Here is an 8,069-nt window from a genome sequence, read left to right as displayed (position 1 = left end):
AAAAAAAAAAAAAAAAAAAAAAATTTGCTATGTGAAGGTAGAACGAAAATAAAATAGGCAGAAGGCAATGAGTTCTGAGGACTTGCTTTTAATTGTATATTAAAGTGTAAGAACTCTCAAATATCCTGCATTCTTTTTGAATGACTTCAGTGTGTTTTTCCTCCTACAGCTACATTGAGACCAGAGTACCAGCTTTCCTTGCAGAGAGAGAGAGAGGGAGTGAGAAGGGGGAGAGAGAAACAATGATGAAAATGATAAACGACGATGATTGTTTCTTCTGAGATAAAAACCTGAGCTCTATGCTAAGGAAAGAAAACTGGCTCTCTAGGATTTTTTTCTTCCCCCTTCATGTCTTATTCAGGAAGGAATAACAAAAGAGAGGAAGATAAGAATGCTGACGTTTACTGAGGTCCTTTTGTGAACTAGGCACTTTCTCCTCCATGGTTTCTTTTAATCTCCACATTTTTATATGTGAGGAAACTGGAGGGTCAGCGTATTTAAGTAACAAGTTCTCTCTATTATAAAAGGCAGCAGTGGGATTCTTCTATCAAGGCCTGGCTTTTTCCACACCAAAGGAGAATCAGCCAGGCATCCTACAGGCCGTTAGCCGCTAGAGGGGCCGGATGAGTTGAGTGGCTTAGAGCACTGTTCTCTAACCGAAGCACGGCACAGAATCTCCTGGGGAGCCTTTTAAACCACGGAAGACCCCGCCTCGCATCCCAAAGTGCCCTTAAATAGAATTCCCCATGTTCTGAGAGGTGATAGAACCACGTGCTCTTGACTTCTGATTCCCCTGCAAGATTTCACTCACAAAATAGTTTCGTTCTTGAATGTGCATGGTTACTATCAATCCTCATTATTCCTGGACTGCATCTTTGGGAATTTGCCTACTCTCTGAAATTTATTTGGAACCCCCAAATCCATGTTTGCAGGACCTTTAGTCGTTCACAGACATGCGTAGAGAAGCGAAAGGTTTGAGTCACTCAGACCACGGTGATGTCCATTTCCAGCGGCAGTCGAACAAAGCCAGGCCCCGCCTTCTTGTTTTAGCTCTCCACGGTAAAGCAGCATCCTTCCTGTTTGCAGTATATGTATTGTCAGGTTTTGACATTTTTGTGCTTTTTGTTGGTGATTTTGCTCTTTAAAAAATGGTCCCCAAGCATAGTGTTGAAGTGCTGTCGCCCATTCCTAAGGGCAAGAAAGCTGTAATACGTCTTACGGAGAAAATATGTGTGTTAAATGAGCTTCATTCCGGTGTGAGTTACAGTGCTGTTGGCCATTGATCTAATGTTAATGAATCAACAATATATAATAATTATCTTTAAACACAAACACACGTAATGGATTGGTTGACGAGACATGTGATCAGAGGCTCACAGGAACCTCACCCTGTGTTGCCCCGGGAGCAACACTTCAGTATTCACAGTAACCGTATGGAAAATGGGAATCGGCTGCATACTGTAGGGAATCGGATGGCTCAAGGCACACGAAAGAACCACAAAAATCAAGAGAAGAAAAAAATGAAAATAACTTGAAAATTGACTCAAAGACTTGGCAAATGCAAATATATATGTAATATAAAAATGTTATTTTATTTTTCGTAGAGAAGGGGTCTCACTATGTCACATATCATGTCGTTTCTCTACTTATTTGATACGCCAGAATACAGGAAATGGTTATAGGGAAAACAGTTGTTGGAACATCTCAGCCTTCCCCTGTTATCCTTACGGACGACATGTTGTCGGTAAAAAGTGAGTCTCACGCCCCCATCTTCATCACCTCTGTCCTTCAAGAACCGTCAGAACCCTCTGTGCTAATAATGCCAGGCTCCTCACGTTCAGTGCCCAGGCCTGGAGGGAGGAAGGGCAGGGTCCTCGCAGCTGCTGTTTATCTCACTCCTGTTGTAACCAGAGAACAATGGGTCCTGCTAAGAGAGGGATGAGAATAATACTTCCATTGTTGGCATAGCAGCTAAAGACGGGGCTCTGAACGTGGGGACCAGTCCCGCTCCTCTCCTTTCATTCTGAGTATTCTCAGAAGCACAGCTACTTTTCAAAGATATACAGTTATGCTGGGAAGCCAGGGGAGGAATCTAGTATCCAATACAGCCTTGAACCATGCACACACTAAGAATGCAAATAGTTGGGCATGGTGGTACATGCTGTAATCCCAGCGCTTTGAGAGGCTGAGGTGGGAGGATCACTTGAGGCCAAGAGTTCAAGACCAGCCTGAGTGACACAGTGAGACCCCCTTTCTCTGCAAAAAATAAAATAAATTAACCAGATGTGGTGGTGCATACCTGGAGTCCCAGCCACTTGGGAGGCTGAGGCAGGAGGATCGTTGGAACCCAGGAGATCAAGGCTGCAGGTGAGCTATAACCATGCCTTTGCCCTCCAGCCTGGGCAATAGAACGAGACCAGGACTCTAAAATAATAATAATAAGAAGAAGAATACAAATAAATGGCCTGGAACTCAGACCGTACCTGTCTGATAAAGAGAACTCCATCCTCGCAGGTTTGGGTGGGGTAAACTCTTCAGCATCCTCCAGCCCACAGTGTGCGCACAGCAGGACTATCACGTCTGGGAAGAAGTTCAGCTCACACAGATGGGACAGGGACAGGACGCTCATTTAGTCAGAGCAATGACAGACGATTGTCAGTCAAGTATACCAAGATGCTCTAACCTTTTTGTTTTTAAGTTCTGTCTTGGAAAATGTGTGATTTTTACATATGTCCTCAGTCTTCATTCCCTCTGTCACAGACTGTAGACCGAGTCTGTGTGCTCTTGACGGTGCCATTACACTCCAGTTTCTTTCCTCTGGGACACGTGGCGGCTCGGTGTAAAGGGGATGGGAGGGACTATTTTCTCACCACGAGGTTTACAGGTCTCCACTCCTGTCGACGCCTGTGTTAGGTTTAGAGAGTGCACTGTACTTGCCTTTGAAACGTGCCCACTTTGACAACTCCTAGCAATTGGTCAGTAGGGGTTGGGGTTGAAAAATGCGTAGGAAGAAGGTGAAATAGAACAGGATGGCTGGAAAGAGGAAGAGGGAGTGGGAATCCCAAGCAATTTTCAATTTTGCTACAACAAGATCCTTTTTTTTTTTTTTTTTTTTTTTGAGACAAAGTCTTGCTCTTGTCACTCAGGCTGGAGTGCAGTGGCCTGATCTCAGCTCACTGCAGCCTCCGCCTCCCGGGTTCAAGTGCTTCTCCTACCTCAGCCTCTTGAGTAACTGCGATTGCCACCATGCCACGCTAATTTTTGTATTTTTAGTAGAGATGGGGTTTCATCATATTGGCCAGGCTGGTCTCGCAATCCTGACCTCAGGCAATTCACCCGCCTCAGCCTCCCAAAGTGCTGGGATTACAGGCGTGAGCCACCGCGCCCGGCCTAATACTATACATGTAAAAATGGTTAAAATGGTAAATGTTATGTGTTTTTTAATCTCAATTTAAAAAAAAACCCTTCATGAGGACAGACTTCAAAATTAAATTTTGGCAAGGGAACCTTTTTCAGAGAGCCTTTCTCAAACTTGCTCGTGGGCATGTAATTCTCCGAAAACGGTAATAAATCTGAGATCTTGCCCAGTTGTAAGCCTTGGAAAGAGAGATGTAAATTTTTCCCCAACGTATGCAACCAGAGAAAGACAAAGCCTTGAAGAACCATGAAAAAGAAGAAAAAGAACAAGCAGGAAGTTCTCAGGGGAAATAGTGCCAAGTGCAGGCGTGCCTGCCATAAGCCGCAAGTGTTGATGTGTGGTGTCTCCTGTGTCCTGCGAGGGTACTCTGAGTGAGGAAGAATGACGAAGAGCGTGGAGCAAGCACTTGGGTTCACTCAGGGCTGCAAACTAACTGAAGGTAGTTGCATGCCATGGCCAAAATAAACTGGAAGGAAAAACCTTTTGTTGTGACTTTGCTGTGAGGGTAATCACAACGGGTGCTAAACAGGAAGAACCCAAAAAACAATTCTGGAAACCCCATTCAGCGCCTCTGGAGAAAAATGCCTCAAAGCACTCCAAGAGTGAAGTTTTGAAAGCAAAGATGGGCCGGGCCAGGTGGCTCACGCCTGAAATCCCAGCATTTTGGGAGGCTGAGGTGGATGAATCATTTGAGGTCAGGAGTTTGAGACCAGCCTGGCCAACATGGTGAAACCCCATCTCTACTAAAAATGCAAACATTAGCCGGGTGTGGTGGCACATGCCTGTAATCCCAGCTACTTGGGAGGCTAAGGCAGAAGAATCACTTGAACCTGGTGGGCAGAGTTTGCAGTGAGCTGAGATCGTGCCACTGTACTCCAGCCTGGGTGACAGAGACTCCATCTCAAAAACAAAACAAAACAAAACAAACAAACAAACAAGCAAGCAAAGATGACAACAGGCACGGATCAGTGTGTGGACTCTAGCAGCCTGGGACAGGAGCTGAAGAGATGCTGTGATCATGGATCCAAGTCCCTCTTGCATCCTTGGGTGCCAGGTGGTGATCTGGCCTTGGCCTTGGCTCACAACAGTGAAAGAGGAGCCATACAAACAAATCAAGAGGAAAGCTAAACCTTGTAGGGTTCGATTTCAGAGTAACCCCAGCCAACTGACAACCTGAAACCACTTTCTCAAGGCATTGTCACTACCAGGTGCCCTAGCTAGAAACGCCCCGTGTGATGTACAGATGACAATGACCTGTCCAGCTCATAAATCCACCTTGTTTCCTTTCCCAAAGGCCCTTAAACATTGCCTTATACAATTAAGATGATATAGGTTGCCCTGGATGTTGTCGAAGAGGTCCCTTAGGAGTATTTTCAGTACTTTTTTCCTTCCTTCCCTCCTTCTTTCCTTCCTTCCCTCTCTCTCTCTCCTTCCTTCTTTCCTTCCTTTCCTTTTTTTTTTTTTTTTTTTTTTTTTTTTTTTTTTTTAATTTTTTTTTTTTGAGACGGAGTCTCACTCTGTCACCCAGGCTGGAGTGCAGTGGCCGGATCTCAACTCACTGCAAGCTCCACCTCCCGGGTTTACGCCATTCTCCTGCCTCAGCCTCCCGAGTAGCTGGGACTACAGGCGCCCGCCACCTCGCCCGGCTAGTTTTTTGTATTTTTTTAGTAGAGACGGGGTTTCACCGTGTTAGCCAGGATGGTCTCGATCTCCTGACCTCATGATCCTCCCATCTCGGCCTCCCAAAGTGTTGGGATTACAGGCTTGAGCCACCGCGCCCGGCCCCTTCCTTTCTTCTTTCCTCCCTTTCTTTCTTCCTTCCTTTCTTCCTTCCCTCTCCTCCTTCTGTCCTTCCTCCCTCCTTCCTTCCTTATTGTGGCAAAACATACATATCAACATTTAGCTTTAAAAAAGGTTTTATTTTTGGTTTTGTTTTTTATTACAGACAGGGTCTCACTATGTTGCCCAGGCTGAACTCAAACTCCTGGGCTCAAGCAATCCTCCTGCCTCAGCCTACTGAGTAGCTGAGTAACCCTCAGCCCCTGGTAACCTCTCATTTCCTTTCTGTCTCTAAGAATTTGCCTATTCTACCTCAGATAAGTGGAACCATGCAATCTTTGTCCTTTGTGAAATATGTTGCTGGCTTATTTCACTGAGCATAACGTTTTCAAGGTTTATTCACGTAGCATGTATCAAAGCTTCATTCCTTTGTAAGGCTGAATCATATTCTATTCTAAGTGTATACCACATTTTGTTTATCCGTTCCTCTATTGATGGACATTTGGGTTGTTTCTAACTTTTGGCTGCTGCTACACATTGTGGATATAATGCTGCTATGAACATGGTGTGTAGGTATCTGTTTCAGTCCCTGTTTTCAATTATTTGGAGGTGTGTCCCCAGGAGTAAAACTGCTGCATGAAATAGTAATTCTATGTTTAATCTTTTAAGGAACTGCCAAACTGCTTTCCACAGCAGCTGCACCATTTTGCATTCTTACCAGCAGTGCACAAGTGTTCTAGCTTCTATACATCTTTACCAGCTTTTGATTTTGTGGTGTGTTTAAAAAAAAAAAAAAATAGCCATCCTAATGATTATAAAGTGGTATCTCATTGTGTTTTAAATTTGCATTTCTCTAATGACTAGTGAAGTTGAACATCTTTTATGTGCTTATTGACCATCTGCATATTTTCTTTATGATAGACATTTACATTTATTTATTTATTTATTGAGATGAAGTCTTGCACCGTCACCCGGCTGGAGTGCAGTGGCACGATCTCGACTCACTGCAACCTCCGCCTCCCAGGTTCAAGCGATTCTCCTGCCTCAGCCTCTGGAGTAGCTGGGATTACAGGCACCTGCCACCATGCTAAATTTTTTGTATTTTTAGTAGAGACGAGGTTTCACTATGTTGGTCAGGCTGGTCTCGAACTCCTGACCTCGTGATCCGCCCTCCTTGGCCTCCCAAAGTGCTGGGATTGCAGGCGTGAGCCACCGTGCCTGGCCCTATTTTTTGTTTTCTTTTCTGTGATTTTGGTGTCATATGCAAGACATCATCACCAAACCCAATGTCATAAAAATGTTATGCTAATTCTTCTAAGAGTTTCTAAGAGTTGTAGTGCTTACATTTATAGTTTTAGATCTTTGATCTATTTTGAGCTAATTTTTGTAAATGCAGAAAGGTAAGAGTTCAACTTCATTCTCTTCTTGTAGGTATCCAGTTTCCCCATCACCATTTGTTGAAGAGACTGTCCTTTCCCAGGCTTAATTTCTTTTATATTTACATGTTTTTAGTTTCCTTGTTATGGAAGGAAAAGTGGTAATAACAAAAATTGTAAGCATAAGCAACATATATTTAGGTATTTATTTATTATTTATTTATTTTGAGGCGGAGTCTCGCTCTGTCACCCATATTGGAGTGCAGTGGCGCCATCTCGGCTCACTGCAAGCTCCGCCTCCTGGGTTCACGTCATTCTCCTGCCTCAGCCTCCTGAGTAGCTGGGACTATGGGCTCATGCCACCACCCCTGGCTAGTTTTTGCATTTTTCGTAGAGATGGGGTTTCACCATGTTGCCAGGCACATCTTGAACAATTGGGCTGAAGCAATCTGCCCACCTTGGCCTCCCAAAGTGTTAGGGTTACAGGTGTGAGCTATCGTGCCCGGCCATCTCCCATATATATATTTTTAAGTCTAAAATAACAAATGATGTCCTGCAACTGTAATATAAGACTAAGAGGAAAGTGACTGTTGGGAATTGGAAAGGATTTGCTATGTGATTAAGAGAGAAATACTTGATTTTTGTGTTGCGCTAAGCAAAGGCAATAGCCTGAAAATAGATACTCTTACTTGGAAGTCACTATCAGTAAACTGGAAGCTGTAATTTCTACTGTCTGTCATTACAGTGCCCTCTTCACAAGACATGGCTCTATGCGGAGAGCGGGTGGGATAATCTTTCATATCGAACTGTGTCATACTCTTTCCCCTTGCCTTTAAAAAAATGGTTTTAAGTGTACAATTCAGTGGTTTTTAGCGTGTTCACAAAGTCATGCAGTCACCACCACTATTTAATTTCTCAACATTTTGACCATTCCAAGCAGAAACTCATATTCATTAGGGTGGAGCTTCCCTGCCCTCTCCAGGGCACCATCCTCCCAGCACTTTAATGAGTTCACCAACCCAAAAGTTCTCCGAGCCCTGCTGTGTAGGGGTTTTATGGAGGTTTCATTACATGGGCATGATGGATTAAATCGTTGGCCATTGGTGATTGGAAACTAGATCTCCAGCCCTTCTGCCCTCCCTGGAGGCCGGAGGTGGAAGGTGAGGGTGAAACCCTGTAATTGAGGGTCGGCAACCAGCTTCCACGGTGAAGTTATCAACACCCACCTCCCACCAGCAAGAGCCATCTCGTTAGTACAAACTCAGATATGGCTGAAAGAAGTTCATTATGAACAACAGAAGACACTCCAATCCCCCCTATCACAAGGGTTTTAGGAGCTCCGTGCCAGGAAGCAGAAACAAAGACCAAATATATTTTCTTTTCCTTTTCTTTTCTTTCTTTTCTTTTTTTTTTTTTTTTTGAGACCGAGTCTCATTCTCATTCTGTTGCCCAGGCTGGAGTGCAGTGGCACAACCTCAGCTCACTGCAACTTCTGC

At 44.2% G+C, this 8,069-nt stretch overlaps 1 pseudogene across 1 annotated transcript in view; it reads right to left on the bottom strand.

Annotated features, from left to right (window-relative positions):
* LOC105522591 overlaps positions 1-2,629 on the bottom strand; it is a 15,569-nt pseudogene extending 12,940 nt beyond the window's left edge. The window contains exon 1 of the transcript XR_001003474.1: positions 2,484-2,629. The product of XR_001003474.1 is annotated as a 40S ribosomal protein S9-like (transcript). The remainder of the gene's footprint in view (positions 1-2,483) is intronic.
* Between the last annotated feature and the right edge of the window lie 5,440 nt (positions 2,630-8,069).

The sequence above is a fragment of the Colobus angolensis genome, unplaced genomic scaffold (assembly GCF_000951035.1).
Source record: "Colobus angolensis palliatus isolate OR3802 unplaced genomic scaffold, Cang.pa_1.0 Scaffold437, whole genome shotgun sequence".
In the NCBI taxonomy this organism is placed as follows: domain Eukaryota; kingdom Metazoa; phylum Chordata; class Mammalia; order Primates; family Cercopithecidae; genus Colobus; species Colobus angolensis.
The sequence above is the reverse complement of the archived record's forward strand: the minus strand, read 5'-3'. Positions and strand labels throughout refer to the sequence as shown.